The following is a 17,283-nucleotide window of genomic DNA, read 5'->3' as shown; positions in this document are numbered from 1 at the left end:
TATCCTGTCCACCCTATGCACATTCCATCCAGCAAGACATCTGGACTTTACCTCCTCTCAGATTCCGGACTACATCCACCACCTCACATATCTCAGTCCTGTTTCCACCCTGCCTTCCGGATCCCCAGATCTCTGGACCTCTGGATATTAACTGTACTATCTCTGGACCATTCCCACCCTCTGTCCGAGATCCTGTGCCTATCCCCATTTAGGCATCTCCGCCTTTCCGGTGTAGGGAATGAGATTCCTCCAGGCGTATATTGCCCATATTGCAACTCATGACAATTGGTATAGTGTGCAACTCACTAGCTATGACTTTTCCGTGAAACACGCCAGAGGCGCGATGCTTTCCTGCACTATGCGACGCATTCCTGTGCACGTGCTTAGCACGCTCTTCCCACGCTCAATCACACTTTGTTGTGCAGCATCCTGGAGCATCCATCCATTGTCCAACCAGTCCCCTGGTGCATCCCTTTTCATTTATTCTCATATTTAGCATTATATGACACTATATTTTGTCATGGACCCTTTATTTACCTCACTTACATACATAGAGCGCTCCCTGTTTGCTTCCAAGCCCTGGGAGTGCACCTAGGCACAGCTTACCTGTTGCCTGGGAAGTTTTGATACACCAACCACTACGAGATAGACACCAACCATGTCAGTAGTCACCTAGAGTTTGAATCTATGTATCATCTTCAGCCAGTATGCATCAGAGTCGTCGCCCTAGTCCTCAGCTCAGTCTCTTCATCTCCAGTCTTAGTTCACACCTTCACACCTTCCATCAGTCTTTACACATTTGCGCACCACATGCGCTCTATTCCCACGCTTCGCGCACCTATGCGCTCGACATTCCCACACACATGCTTTCAGTGTGCTTCACCAGAGTTGATCTGGCATCACTTCGTGGATTTGCTTTCCTTGCTTCCCTTAAGGGTCGAACATATCGCCTGGCACACTTTGACCAACACTTAGAGAGTCAGTAGCCTTCCTCTCACCCCAGGGTGAGAGCCCTCTGTCTTCCTTTAGCTCTGCAGCCCAGCGGAGTTGTTGAACCTTCACCGGTTCTCGGTTATCTCTGTTTCCATCTTGCTGATTGATCCTTGTACTAGTTTCATCTCCGAGTTCATTTAGTTATGTTCCATCTTACTTACCAATGTGTTTCTGCATGCTCGTACATAGCCTTACTCCTTTGCTTACTGATCCTCTCAGATAGCCTCTAGTATATAACCCCTGTACAACTACAGTAGAGTCCTCAGTCTGAATATCATCTTAGATCCTGTTCTACTTGCCAATCATCTTCTGGACTTCAGTCCATCTGAGTCTCATCCTTTTCCATAAGGCCTAGGGAAGGATTCCCTAGGCTGGAATTCTGGACCTTCAGATTTGTCCCCTATGTCTCTGTCCCAAGTCTAGGGATTGCTTCCCTAGACTGGAGTCTTGCCTTTCTGGCACTTACCCTCTTTCCAGACTTAGTTCCACTTCCTGTCCCTCCAACTCTACCTTAGGGTAGTCTACCTCTGTTTGCTTCTACATCAGACTTTGTCCGATGTAGCCCCTATTCCTTCCAGACCTCCAGACCTCCTGTCTTCTGTACCTCCGGATGTCCTGTCCCTCATACCTCCGGGCATCCTGTCCTTCAGACATTCCACCCTCTGTACCTTCGGACATTCCGTCCTCCATACCTCCAGACCTCCTGTCCTCCATACTCCAGACCTCCGGACATCCTGTCCTCCTGTCCTCTGGACCTCCTATCCTTCCATCCTGTTTTCCTGTAGAAGTATTACCTTGCAGTGGGAACTCTCCTGAGCATTTCCTGCATTCCTCCGGAACTCTCCCATGCTCCTCCAGAAGTCCTCCTGCACTCTCCACCAGAGTAGCCAGCCTCTGGAAGTCCTCCGGACTTCGTCAGACCATCATCAGACTTCCTCTGAAATGAAGGGCACATACTTGGGTAAGGGGCACAGCATATGAGCTGAGGCCAAGCCCCTCTGAGTCAGTCTCTCTCTCCTTTGAGCATGGTTCTTAACATTGTCCCGGAACTCAGTGGTGGTGCCAGTGGAGGGACTGGTGACATTGCCAGTGTGGATGGGTGGGGAGGGAAGGTCCACTGGAATTGGACCTGTGGAGGGAGGAGCAGCAACTGGGAGATCAAAGGTATGGTCACCTAAGGCCTCCCAGGCGAGGAGCTTGGGGCGCCAGATGTGTGTCAAGAGATGGAGATCATCATACCCAATATTATGCTAGTTGGGCCAGACCTGGGGAGTCATGCCCCAGACACACAATAGCTCCTTGGAGCACAAAAGCATGATGCCGGGCAGGGGTCCAGACCCATAGTCCTTGATCACTTGAGCCTGCCTGGATGTTAGAGAGAAAAAAAGAAAAAAAAAAAGAAAGCTACATACCACAAGTGAACTGACCTGTGTTGTCAGAGAAAAGTGGCTGTTACCCAGGGGAATCTGCTGGGCACCGCTGATGATGGCCATGATCTGGGCAGTGGATGCCTTGAGACCAGTCAAAGAGTTGTCAACTGGAGTGGACATGATGATTGAGTTGAGAGATTTGAATATCTTAAAATGGGGTTGAAGTCTGTTATCACAAAAATGAAGTTTCAAAAGAAACAACACATTTGATGGACAATTGATAAAATTGTTGATTGTTTGTCTTTGTTTGGTCCCAGTTCAACTTCTGGCAATCACTGGTTTTGTGTTGAACTTCGAAGTTTTTGGAATTATCAGTCAACAAATCAGTAAGTTCCCCACACAACATGAGTCCACAGTCAGCCATTCAATTCAATGACCCTCCAGTGACCAACTACAATTCAATGGATGTGGATGAGTCCACTGTGTCCTGGGCATCACTAGGTGTGTTGTATTTTTATCATGCCTTATCTATTTACCAGGTATCCCTTAGATGATCTATACCTAGGGCCGGATGATGACATAGAATATGATTCTCCATCATCTGGATCACCGGATGTCTTGGCTGCAATACCCAGTGAGTTTATCCATTCATTAGGATCGAGGATCACCATGCATGCTCACTAAACCCTTGCAGATCAATCACCTCTGGCTCAAGCTGATCATCCAGGTTTTCTCATTGATCCAGACTTGTACCTTGGGCCTGAGGATGATATCATTGATGTGGATGAGTTGCCAGATTCTGCCAATCCTGAGATTGATGTTCCGGCTGCATCAGAAGTGTCTATGTCATGTGAGTCCATTCATTCCAGAGGATTATAGATACTTATTGTATCTTCCAAGTGGATGACACCTCTAACGAACTTCATTCAGAGCAGCTGGAGCTCACTAACGAAGATTTACATTCAATGGCCCAGGAGTTCCAACCATTCAGGTCATATGAACACACCAGGTGTGAGTATCTGACAAAGCAGATCATTTATCTCTGTGCTAATTTTTCTGCAAGTGCAATCCATTCAAGATCGACTTGGTGATTACAAACACCATACCAGGGATCTTCCTGATCCTTCCATTCCACTGCTACTCGAGGCTGAGTGACCCTTCCAGATGGCTTGGGCAGAAACTTCTGACAAACTCAGAAGAGCTGATGTGGACCTCCAGAGGTTGCAAAGAGCCCAACAGATGAGCATTGAAATGCTCAAGGTAGTAGATTCACTGATCAATCAGTTTGAAGATCAGATTCAAATGTAAAGTACTGAATGTTTGATAGTACTCAAATCACATGTAAACTTCCAAATTTTCATTAACATACCCACATCATGTAAACAACTGAATTTGTGACACATTCCTCTTCCATTTCCAATTGAGTTCCAGAGGCTCAGGTGTTCCTGGGTGTTGAACATGGAAGTTTAAGTCTTGCTTTGGCTCACCAAGTCCCGAGTGTCAAACACCAAAGTTCAATTCTTGCTGTACAGAGGATCACCAAGTCCCAAGTTCAATTCAAAGATCAAACTCGGGACTTGGCAATCCTCTGTACAGCAAGAATTGAACTTTGGTGTTTGACACTCGGGACTTGGTGAGCCAAAGCAAGACTTAAACTTCCATGGTCAACACCCAGGAACACCTGAGCCATGAAGATTGAATAACATTGACATGTACATAAAGGCAGGCAGTGTAGTATCAGTCAATTACTTCTTTCCCCTTGCTCTTGTCACTCAAGAGGTATTGTCTGATGGCTGTTGAGTTGACTTACTCTGGGTTGTCCTTGCTGATGGCTCAATCACCAGTTTTTTTCCCTGCATGTTTTTTGGCACCAGAGACATGTGCCCTCATTCCATTCCAACATCCTCCTCAACATTGCCAGTGACTCTGTCAGTCATCCCAGCCAGGAGGTCGCCCATTCGTGATGTCAGCAGTGCACCAGTTTTCACTGGCTTGACCAGGCAAGGCTTTGGAATTGCATGTGGGACTGCTGTCCCTTCATGTGCTGTCGAAGGACCTGGCTCTCTTCTGGGTCTCTTTTGCAGGGATCTACCATTGGCTACATCATCATCAGCATCATCCTCCATGTGATGAGAGTCACTCTCAGGATTACTCCTGGGATCACTCTTGGTGTCAGTTGACGAATTCTGAGGCCTTCAGATCATCTGCTTTCTGACTTTACAAGTCCAATGAGAAGGTGAATTCCCAGACACAACTGATGCTACCATGTCTCTGTCTTTGTTCTTCCATGCTTTGAACAGGAATGTTGGTCCTTCGCCTTTCTCCTGCCGAGCATGCCAGAAATTGAGTAAGGCCATAGTGTCCCAATTTTGCAACTTGGAAGGCTCCTTCGAGTCCACATCCTCTGGAACATACTTCCTTGCCACAAAGTCATCCTGACTTTGTATGATGGTGCTCCATGGCACAACTGCCTTGTTGCTCCTGGAACAGATCCCTGTGTCCATGCATTCAACAAATTCTCGGGTGTTGCGATAATAGACTCACAATAGTGTGATGTAAGAAATGCCCTCACTATGGCCTTCTTCTCCTCGAGTTTCATTTCAGTGATGTCTGGAAGCAACAGCATCCCATCTCCATCAGTTTCCAGTTCGAAAGCAGGCTTTCTGATTCTTTTTTGACCTCCCTTCATCTGTTGTCCTCCATCCCATGCCCCGGCACCTATCATCATGACAATCAACAAATTCCTTCTAGTAGCCAGAGTTCAAACACTCACTGAACTGTTCCTGCATGTACTCCTGCCAAACCAGCTCAATGTCCTCCCAGTCCTTTGTCTTCATGAAGCTGTCCCCATCTCCTAATGCCTTGTTATCATCGTGCCTGCATGACATCTATTGAGATCGAAGATCTGCAATTACTGACACAATTCACTTACATCCTGAACAGCACCTCTCCCTGTTCATTCTTCCAAGCTGACATCACAAACACTCTCATCCTGCATTGCCTCCACATCTCCTTCAAAAAGTGCTCCATATACACAGGCCCCTTCTTACAAGCGACTTGTGCCTGTATCTCAGGAGGAGGAAAGTTGTTGGACCATTCCTTGGCTGTTTCCTTTGCCTTCTCCAACTCGTCATCAGACAATTCAGCCATGACTCTCTTCACAGCCACCTGATAATGCTTGAACATACCGGGACCTCCTGGCTTTGCCCCAGACTCGTCCTCGATCCTCTTTAGCACCTCTTCCTGGTTCTGCTGGTAGATCACCATCCTAGGTGTCCATTCCTCCCATACTTTATCATGTCCTTCCTTTCCTTCTTTCTCCTGTTGTTGAACAACCAAGTCTTGTATATCTGAGCATTGATGGAAGAATAAGATATTAAAATTTTAGTTTTTCAACACAGTGAGGATGAATCACCTGCTTCCTCTTCTTCCATTGTGCTTGGTTGACCTTAGGAGCAAATAACCTGGCAGCCCTAGCTATGGCAGTGAAAACTGCTCGCTTCTCTTTCTGTTTTGCCGAAGTCCACTCAGGAAGGTAGTTCTTCAACTCTGAAATTTTGTTTTCTGTGAGCTTCTGTGTCTGTGGTTGATGTTATGAACTTGGATAGAGCATCGTTCCAATAAAGGAATCAGGATCAGGGTCGATCAAGGACTAAGCCTTATCGAGTCAATGCCTCCCTCAGGAGTGATCACTTAGACTCCCGCAGGATCTAAGGTTCAAATGGGACAATGGCTAGCCTCCTTCCCAAGGAGCTAGAGTTCGAGTATCAAAGAGAACCAAGTAGATTCAAGTTAGAGAAAATACAAGTGGTAACTAGGGTTTATATATGTAAGGGAATCGTGCACAGACCAGGCTGGGCAAAGGGTAACAACTACTAAGAAAGGAAGGTTCATGGGAAAACAAGGTATGAGTCAGAGATAAGGGAGACCATGAGGAAACAGCACAGTGAAAAGGAAGCATTAGAAGTACAGCCATATAGGAGTCTGCAGTGATGATGGGAAAAAGAGTGGGGCACTGTAACATTACCCCCCTGTCAATGTCTAAAGTCACTAAGATTCTGATAGTTGTTAGGGTTGAAGTCAGCGTCTTTCGCAAATTGCTTCTCATGCTCCTCTTGTTCAAGATCTTTTCTATCTTCATAGATCTTGAGCTGATGATGGAAGGCCCACAAGCCAGGTTTGGCATTAATGATACGATGTCCTCGAAGAGTGGGACAGTAGGCAGTAAGGTGCTTAGGAGCATGGTGGTGGCATTCTTGGCAGAAGTAGCAAGGGCAATGGATTTGACGATGTCCCTCCTGCTGGCAGTATTGGCAAATGATGTCATAATAGTCAACACCATTTCTGTCACATCGAAAAGTTTCTTCAGATGGAGCATGAGAATCAGAGGAGGAGGCAGGTTTGTCTTCATCAACAATGATGGGTGGAGCAGGGGATGGTGTCATGGGACGAGAGAGGCCTATTCCAAAGGCAACAGTGTTTCTTTTCTTACCACGAGCACGGCGTGGGTTTCCTGTGGAGCGAACTGCGAGCTGAGAAGGAGCAGGGACAGGGGTGTTATCATTGGAAGATTCTGATGGGGATCTGGGGACTTCTTGGGTAGTGAAACAAAGGGGTTCAGTGGAAACGGAGCATTCCAATTTGACCATATCTGGGGTGAGAGCTTGCTTGAACCCTTTTTCTATAAGTCTATCTGTGGCAAGTGCTTTGATCTTGGTCATATGATAAATGATGGAACATTTGGTGGTTTCTTCAGCAGGGGCTGCAATAGTATGGGCATAGCTAGATGCCAGGTCTGCGCTGCAGTGGATGGTCATCAAAGAAAGGGAATCAATGTCTTCAGAAAAGAAATGGTCTAAAGGTAAAACACAAGGAAGAGAAGAAAGGGTCGATTCAACAAGAGCTTGCTTGTGGTGTAGTTCGAGCTGAGAACGATGGAGTTCAAGGGAAGAGTTCGAAGATCGTGAAGAAGGCATATTCTGGGATCAGGTTTCTAGGTAAGGAGTCAAGAGAGTTGAAGGCGGTCTTTATAGGTTTTGAGGATTTCCTGGGCGTTGACTAGTTCCTTTTCAGGGAGCCAGGAGTTATCCGAAGAAGGGTAACCCTTCCATGATATGAGGAAGTGTCATTTTCCTTTTACGTTTCCCTTATGGGCGAGAACAGCTTCTATTTCATATTCTTCTTGTTCATTGATGATGTCAGGGGGCGGTTCAGTGTGGTTCAGGCTGTGAATTTCTGTTTCCCGATAGGAGGATAACTCAGAAGCATGAAAGACAGGGTGTGATTTCCAGGAGGCAGGGAGTCAGATTTTAAATGTGATAGGGAAGAGGACGGCTTCTACTGTGAAAGGGCCATAGCATTTAGGGGCAAGCTTCTTTGAGGGTAGTCCGGTGACAAGGTTCTTTGCTGATAACCAGACTTTCTCACCGATCTTCCAGGGTTCAAACTTCTTTCCAAAGGTCTGATCAGACATGTGTTGCATGGCAAGATTGTGACAAGAGATGGCTTCTTCTCGGATCTTCTGAAGATATTTGACTCGATCTTCTGCTGCAGGGACGGCAGAGTTTGGGAGAATGTAGGGGATTCCTCGGGGTTCATAACCCATCATGAGGTGGAAAGGGGAGACATTGCAGGCATCATGTTTTCAGTGATTGTGGACAAATTTGGCCATGGGTAGATGCTTTACCCAATCAAGAGGGGTGGAGCGGCAATAGATGCGAAGGTAGGTTTCAAGTTCCTGATTCAGATGTTCAGTCTGTCCATCAGTTTGCGGGTGGTAGGCAGTGGAGAGTGCGACTTCATAGTCTAGGAGTCTTCCGAGTTCTTTGGCAAATTTAGAGGCAAATTGAGGTCCTCTGTCGGAGATGATCTTGTCATAGAGTCCAAATCTAAGAAAGACTTTCTTGAAAAAGAGTTGGGTGACTCCTTCTGACGTAATGGTTTTCTTGCATGGTGAGAGAATTACCCCCTTCATAAGGCCATGGTCTACCACGACCATAACTGAATCAAAACCGCCTGATTCAGGCAAGTCAGTGATTAGATCTATGGAGATCTGCGAGAAAGGGCGAAGTGCAGAGGAAGGAATAGGGTTCAGGGGTGGAGTGGAAGGGTGAGTGTCAGATTTCATTTGCTGACATAGGGTGCAACCTTCGACATATTTACGGATAAATGTGCCCATTCTGGGCCACCAATAATCTCGTTTGACTAATTCTTCAGTTTTAAAGTGTCCAGGGTGTCTGGCGGTGGGGTGATCATGGTGAAGGTGGAGAATGCAGTGTTGGAGATGAATGGGGACATAGGCACAGTTTTTATAAAACAAAGTACCGTCATTGAACTTCCAGTCAGAGAGGGCAGATTTCATAGGGGGTGCATTTAACCCATCAAGGGCTTGTTGTGCAGCAAGGATGATGGGATCAGAGGAGTGGTCAGGACGGCGTGAGAGAGCATCAGGAGCAGCAAGTTTGCTTCCTGGGACATGGTGAAGTATGAGATCAAATTCATTCAGGGTTAACTGCCAACGTGCTTGTTGGCGAGTGAGATTCTGTGCAGAGCGGAAGTAGAGGAGATTCTTATGATCAGTGAAAATGATGACAGGGTGAGGGTTCCCTTCAAGGTAGTGTTGCCATGCTTTCAGAGCATGGATAATAGTGAGGAGTTCATGATCATAGATTTGGTAGTTTCATTCAGCAGGATTAAAAGATTGAGAGAGATAGCCACATGGGTGGTAAGCACCATTCTTGTCAGTCTGAAGGAGGACTGCTCCAGTGGCAACAAGTGAAGCGTCGGTTGCAAGAGCAAATTGTCGGGAAGGGTCAGGGTTTCGGAGGACGGGTTCTGATAAGAAGCACTGCTTCAGTTTCTCAAAGGAATCGGTGCAAGATTGCGACCATGTGAAGACAGCATCTTTCTTTGTCAGATCTATCAAGGGTCATGTGAGGTCGGAGTAATGGGAGATGAAGTGTCAATAGAAGTTGCAAAACTCTAGGAATGAATGGACTTCTTTTACGGAAGTTGGAGTTGTCCATTGACTGATACCAGATAATTTGGCTGGATCCATTGTGACTTGTCCAGGGCAAATTATCATGCCAAGGTAGTCAACTTCTTGAGCGCCAAAGGTGCATTTTTCGGGTTTCAGAAAAAGGGTTTCTTTTTGAATGATGTCAAGTATACGGCGTGTTCATTTCTGGTGTTCTTCTAGGGTTTTCGAGAAAATGAGGATGTCATCCATATAAACGATCATCCATCCTTCAGCAATTTCTTTCTGGAAGGTCTGGTTCATGTAGGCTTGGAACGTTGCAGGGGAGTTGCATAGGCCGAAGAACATGACCTTTGGTTCGAAGAGTCCAAAGGAGGTGGTGAATGCCACTTTCCAACGATCATCAGGGTGGATCAGAATATTGTTGTATCCAGATCAGACGTCCATTTTGGTAAAATACTTGGTGTCCCTTAGCTTGGCGATGAGAGGGGGAATCAGAGGAAGGGGATAGGCATTCTTTATCGTCCACTCATTGATGTAACGATAGTCTTGGCAGGGTCATAAAGATCCATCTTTCTTTCCTACGAAAAAGAACCCGCTGGCTTGTGGAGATTTCGAAGGTTGGATAAAATCTTTAGCGATATGCTCATCAAGAAAAGTTTTCATGGCATCGGTTTCTTTCAGAGATAAAGGATAGGTTTTTGCAGATTTCGGAATATATCCAGGTTTAGTTTCAATTCTATGATCAACACCTGGTTGGGATGGAGGGAGTTTGTTTAAGCTGTCTTTGGCAAAAACATCAGCGAAGTCGTGAAGATAGTCAGGGACAAGTTCTTCAAAAGTCTTCTTTTTCTTTTCTTGAGTGTCTTTGAGAGCGAATTCTTGAGCTTTATTGCTAGTTTTCAAGTATTCCTCATCTTCTTTGGTCTTTTGTGCATAGATCCAGGAGTTTCTTAGAGGAGATAGAGCTGCAGCTCGTCAGACCTCGGAGGTGGAAGTGCCATCACGAGTGAGGGGTGTGTTGAAGGAAAGGTTTTTGAAAAGAGTAATAGAAGAGCCGTCTTTGGCATATTCGATTAATACTTCATTGTCATTGATGGGGTAAGTGACAGGGTCATCAACTTTTCGAAGGAAGGTTGGTTCAGTGGGAATGTCATCCCAGACATCATCTTTGGTGTCATATTGGGGTGGAGGGTCTTCGTCAGGATCTGGCCAAAGAGGTGGAAGCGGTTCTTCTTCTTTCTTCTTTTCTTTTCGTCGTTCAAGAGTTCTTTTCCCATTTACAGGAAGTGGAACACAGGCAGGTTTGAATTGCTCCAGGTCTTCTTCTTCTTCAATTGTGACTTTTCTGCGGGGTGCAGGGGAAAAGCCCCATTTCTTCTTGAATACTTCTTCAAGTTGAAGTGATCTAGGAGTAGAAGGAAGTCGAAGGGTATCTTTAGCCCAGTCAATGTCAGGGTTCATGGCAGAAAGCCAAGGTTTCCCAAGGAGGATCATATCATTGTCACTCATGTTCATGACATTGAATTTTCCGATCATGAGTCGATCATCAATCTTGATTGTGAGATGACAGTAATGGGTGATGGGGTCCTTGGAGATCTTTCCATTGGTGGTTCGGATAGGGAAGGGAGTTTCAAAACGATGTGTCTTGATTCTATGTTTTCTTACAAACATCCAATGGATGAATGTGGCAGCTGCACCGCAATTGACAACAGTGGTGGTTTGCAATGATTTATCGGGGTGTATGGAGGAAAAGACAGTCACCGGGACCCTTAATTCTTTAGTTTTTCTTACATTGTGTGCGATACGTACATCGATACAAGGAGTGGCTAACATTGCAGTAGGCTCCTGGTTTAAAAATCCATTCTTCAGGCGTTGAGATCTTCATCATCATCGAGATCTTCGATCTTGCTGGTGTCTTCTTCTTTAGGTGCTGTACGCCTTACCATTTGCTTTCCTTTATAGTTGTTCTTTCTGGCATCTCCATTTTGGGGGTGGAATTCTTGATCGTTAGATCTATGACCAACCTTTCCACAGGAAAAGCATTTTCCTTGCTTCATATACTCTCTTTTATCATTCTCACAGAGGCAATCAACATCCATAGCATTGGGATCATTGTTTCTAGGGGTGAAGCGTGGGGTGGATCGGCAATTGCTGAATCGGGTGTTCTTGTTGTTATTCTGGGGTCTATGGGAAAGGAGAAGCTGATAGGAGTTCTCGATAGATATCACCTTCTTGACTATTCCATCAAGGGTGTCAGGGATTTCTCCGGAATTGCAGAGTTTTGTGATAAGTGGCTGTTTAAGGCCTCAGAGGAAGTAATCTTTCTGAGTGTTGAAACTGTAGATCTCAGCTCGATTACAGAGCTGTCAGAATGTGGCTATGTACTCGCTTAAGTCATTGCCTTGTTTAAGGGCATGGAGCTTATGGAGTGCAGTACCAGCTGAGTCAATCGGGTTAAAGGTTTCTTCAAACTGGGAGATGAATTCATCCCAAGTTCCATATCCATTCTTTTCTCCATGAGTGGATGTGGGATCAGGCTGCTGGGCATGTTCAATGAAGTCTTCCATCCATGCTGCAGCTGTGCCTTCTTTCATAAAAGAAAGAGCGAAGGCGATCTTTCTGGTGTCGGTATCATAGATTTCATCATTTGTGTCTAGGTAGAGGGTGACAAGATGGAGGAACCTTGAGGTTCCATCTCTGTTTCCATCAAAGTCAGGTGGGGTGCAAATCTTTCTTTCGATTGGTTTGGGCATGTCGTTGTCAGTGTCTGAGTCGGTGTCTGTGTCTGGTTCAGGGGTAGGGAATCTGGGTGGTGCTACCGGTTCAATGGGTGGAGCGTCAGGGATTTCTTCGTCTCTGTCTTCTATAGGTGCTGGTGCACTCATTTCAAAATGAGAAACGATAGTGCGGTGTGTAATGGAAGAGGGGCCTGGGACAGCAAGAGTAGGGAGAACAGGAGTGCAAGGAGTGTCAAAGGATCCTCATGATGAAGAGGTTCATCTAGGAGAGTTGGGTGGATAGGGACTGTATGGGATCTCAGTTCATTCAGAGAAAGCCTTCTTGCTTTTCTTGGAGGGTGCCACTTTGGCAATCAATCAGTTTTGTGGGTTCAAAGAGTAAAGCCCTACAGATGGAGGGGTTCAAAGGAAACTTGAATCTTTTGTTACGAACTCGGATAGAGCATCGTTCCAATAAAGGAATCAGGATCAGGGTCGATCAAGGACTAAGCCTTATCGAGTCAACGCCTCCCTCAGGAGCGATCACTTAGACTCCCACAGGATCTAAGGTTCAAATGGAACAATGGCTAGCCTCCTTCCCAAGGAGCTAGAGTTCGAGTATCAAAGAGAACCAAGTAGATTCAAGTTAGAGAAAATACAAGTGGTAACTAGGGTTTATATATGTAAGGGAATCATGCACAGACCAGGCTGGGCAAAGGGTAACAACTACTAAGAAAGGAAGGTTCATGGGAAAACAAGGTATGAGTCAGAGATAAGGGAGACCATGAGGAAACAGCACAGTGAAAAGGAAGCATTAGAAGGTCAGCCATATAGGAGTCCACAGTGATGATGGGAAAAAGAGTGGGGCACTGTAACAGTTGATGTGCCCTATGTCTTCCAGAAGTCAACTGAGTGGAGTGACCTGATCTTGCCATGGTGAATGAGATTGCAGAATGGGCTGAGGATAAGCAAGGTGGAAGTAATAATGGTGACAAGTTGAACTTTGAGCAAAGCCTAACAGTTAGTTAATTGACCCATATTGGATGCAATGTCATTGGTGGAAATGAATTTGTAATGATGCATCAAGACTGCATAACATCATATTGCAACAACAATTCATTCGACCTTCCTGAGCTAATGCTTTGCTTGCAACATCAGAAAATAAGACGAAGATAGGTAGATGCACCCCACTGCAAAAATCCCACAGGGTAGAAGCAAGGGGCAGCAAAGGTAGGAAAACTTGGGTCAAGGTCCCACTTGCTAGCACAAAACAACATGCCTACAGGTCCATGTGTTAAGGTTGTACTCAAGGCTAATGGATCTGAAGGGCTTTGGCCTCAGCTCGTGCACTGTGCCCCTTACTCAAGTATTGCCCCTTATTTCAGGAAGGCAAGACTAATGCATCCAGAGGGTCAGACAGGTAGCGTAGCAGATCCAGATGACTTCCAGATGCAGGATAAGTATCATAGGGCTAATCCAGACAAGTCCAGACTAGAAACTAGCAGTAATGGCTGTCGTAGACAGAGGCGGATGTGGATAGACTATAGGAATCAACCCTAAGTCTTGGAGGGTGATGAGAGTAGAGGTACTCAGGTCTGGAGGACAGGAATGAGCAGAACTAAGTTGATATTCAAACTGAAGTGTTACAGAGATTTACAGGAGGTTATATACTATAGGTATCTAATGGAATGATCAATCAGCAGGGTCTGAGGCTATGTACAAAGCATATGGATAGTCTATTGGTAAGTAGAAACAGATCACAAATAATGAAACGGAAATGAAGCATAGGTAATGGATCAGGGAGTGGGACAGATATACAGATAACCGAAATACCAGAGTTAGGGGATTACCAAAAAGAGATGAGTGCTGGTTGTGGATTCAGATGAATTGTGGACCAGACCAGATGAGTAGACAGATTGGATGACGAGATGTTGGAGGGGGATAAGATGTGGATAGGATCGGAGATAAGATGTGGATTGGATCTGAGATCTGGATATGCAGATATGACACCATGCCTAACTCTCCCCCAGAATCACCAACACTTCAGCCTGTTGAGGCACCACCTCCTTGGGAAGACTTTCCTGACAATGCTTATGAGCATGACCAAGGGTCATTTGAGCCTTTGCAACTCCTAAAAACCATGGCAAGTTCATGTAAAATGTTGGATCGTCATTCAAATGATAGCTAAGCATAAAAAATGCAGAGTCAGAATGACTACCTCAGGCAATGGCTGCCAAGGCAGGAATCATATCTGCATCACCTCCTGGATCAAGAAGCTCCACCAGAAGATAGGAGATGCGTCATCTGCAACCAGGATGGGGTCTACAAATGTCAAGATTGTCTTGGGGAGCCACTATATTGCACTGACTGTTGCAGGAGTCAACATCATTGCAATCCTTTCCACTGGATCAGTCAATGGAATGGTCAATTCTTCGAGCAGAGTTGTCTCACTCATGTCAGACTTGTCATACACCTTGGTCATGATGGCAAACAATGTCCGGTCCTCACAGATAGGTGGGATTTGTTCAAAGAAGATGAGCATGAAGACCAGCTTGAGCCTGAAGATCAACCATCTGTGTTGGGACCCCAGTTCCAGCCAAAGGAAAACACCATGGTCATCATTGACAAGTCTGGAGTTCATCGCCTCAAGGTTCAATGCTGTGATTGTCCAAATGCCATGAGTCCAGACATTCAAATGTTTTGACATGGATTTTTTCCCACATCATTTAACAAGCCAAAGACTTTGTTCACCTTCAGGGTGCTCGATGATTTTCTATTGGACAACCTCGAATGTGGCACCTTGGCAATGAACTATTACAGCAAGCTCTGGCGAATGACCTTGAGCATGTTTCCACATCTTGTTCTGGTAATGCCAAATCTCCGACATCTAAAGGACATTATATTGACAAATCACATGGCAAGGACCAATACAGAGAGCTCATGAGAGTCACTCAACAGTGGAGGCAGTTGAAGGCCATGAAATGGCATGGATTTGGCCATCATTCTGACAACCCGAATGCAGGAGATCTCACATTGTTTTGCCCTGCATGTCCTCAACCTGGGATTAACATATCCTTGTCAGGGGATGAATCACTTGATGAGTGAGTCTAGTTCGATACTGAAGTCATCTCAGCGATAATAACAACTCCAAGCTGGAAATACACCTGGTCATTTGTTATGGACAGAAATTTCAAAGCCAAACACCTGCATCCCATCAAGCCATTTGATGAAGTGTGGCTTTCCAATGGGTTGGGATTCATGGTGGGAAAGGACAGGTATAAAATGTATCTTGCAGAGGCTGCTGACACATTGGAAAAATTGAGCTGCAACAATGACCAGGCAGTGAATCAAGCAAATGCAGCTCAGCACAAGCTGGAGTCCACAGGTATTGGGGGAGTTACCTGTGCCTGACACAGTTGCTTTGTCCCTCACTTGATGGTAGATTTTCAGAAAGGCAAAAGGCAAGCCAACCATGCCATTCTACATTCACGAGTCAATGATGCATCATTTGCAGACAAATGAACATGGATTATCCCCTTTGTGAGGCTGCCCAGCACAACATGGAAGGCATAACCAGGGCTGTCACCTTCTATGACATCAACTGTCAATACAACAAGCACTTTTGGGTTTGGGTGGATCAAAGCTGATTTCTTGAAATGGTTCCAGAATTGACCATCATTCCTGGAATTGGGTTGTGGCATGTCCACGGACATCAGGACAGCTGCTATGTCCAATATGTGTTGAATTTTATTGAAGGCATTGGTCAGATCAATGGTGAGATCATGGAGACCCTATGGTCACATCTCAACCTGATTTCCCCTGCTGCTTGGGGAATGTCATCCCCGGATCAAAAGGAATGTCTTGATTATCAGATGAATGATTCCAATTTCTGCAAGATGATCCACATGAAAAGGACTCTTTGCCATAAATACAAGCAGGCAAAGAATGGCATTGCCAAAAGTGAAAAGGCTTTTGACAGACTCAATGAAGCAGCACCTGCAGCTTCAAAGAAAGAATGGTTAGCCAGTGAGAGGATCACTCAGTCCAGCAGAATAAATGATCCTGCAGCAATGGATGTATATGAGATTAATATCAAGAAGGGTAAGTTGACTTTGGCTGCATCAAAGTTAGAATTAATTGTTGCACTCAGCACCGAGCAAAAAGGAGATTGAGCTTAGACTGCTAGAGGAGGGTAATGCCTGTGATGCAGCACCTGCTCACAGATCAGTGGCAACATGGATATCAATGGGGTTGGCAATTGAAGAGGCTCAAATTGCATTGGTTGTCAAGCTCTGAAGAATTGGAAGAACTACAGAGACACAGAGATTAGACATCACCCAGCAATGTGATCATCTCCAAGGCCAGATAGATGGATTCACTGAGTCTGCTATTACGCACCTGGGAGAGGGATTTGATGCAGACAATGATCTTGATGATGACCCAGCAGATTTCACCAACACATCTAATACATGGGCAAACTCCCCTGAGCTCACTGTCATCCCATTGCCATCAAACCTCAGGGTAGATCAAAGCAGACACTGTATCAGACTCCTACCCATCAGCAGGTGTGTAAGAGAGCCCCTGACATCCAACAGCCACAGACCAAATACAACCAAATGCTATTTCTCCAATGATTTACTGAAACTTTTGGGGCTACTTACACACCCAGCCAACTGGCAAAACTTGCAGGTGGCATGATGTTTGCCTCTGTTGATTTCACCTGTTATCACTCAATTTGGACTGACTTGTGCGAGTGACATGCTCAGTGTGATGATACCAAGTTTATGTAGGGTTATTTAATTTATGTCAATGCTCATGAGAATTCATTGTCAACATTCGACATGCTTGAATGGCATGTTAATTGACAAGTACTCATCTACATACTCATGCTGTGGAATATAATACTACATACTAACATATAAATCCTCAACTGATGGATGCTCAAATATCCAAAAAGCTCAACAATGCACTACAGTGCCTGGAGGACAACAGGATGACCATTTCAGACTTCATCAAACATCTTCTCCAAAGCACGGACAAGATTCACGAGTCAGCAAAGAATAATTTAGTGCAACAAGGCTCGGAGATTTGCACTCACCTTTATCAGTATCCTGACACTCACACATCAATATCTTTGTGGGCAAAAGTCACCACCCCATTGACTAATGCAATGCACCTCATCAAAGGTGATGCTGAAGAGTTTGTTGACAAATTGGGGTGTCTT

This window comes from Suillus subaureus (assembly GCF_016647635.1).
Source record: "Suillus subaureus strain MN1 chromosome Unknown BJ212scaffold_104, whole genome shotgun sequence".
NCBI classification, from domain to species: Eukaryota; Fungi; Basidiomycota; class Agaricomycetes; order Boletales; family Suillaceae; genus Suillus; species Suillus subaureus.
This window is presented reverse-complemented; position numbering follows the sequence as displayed.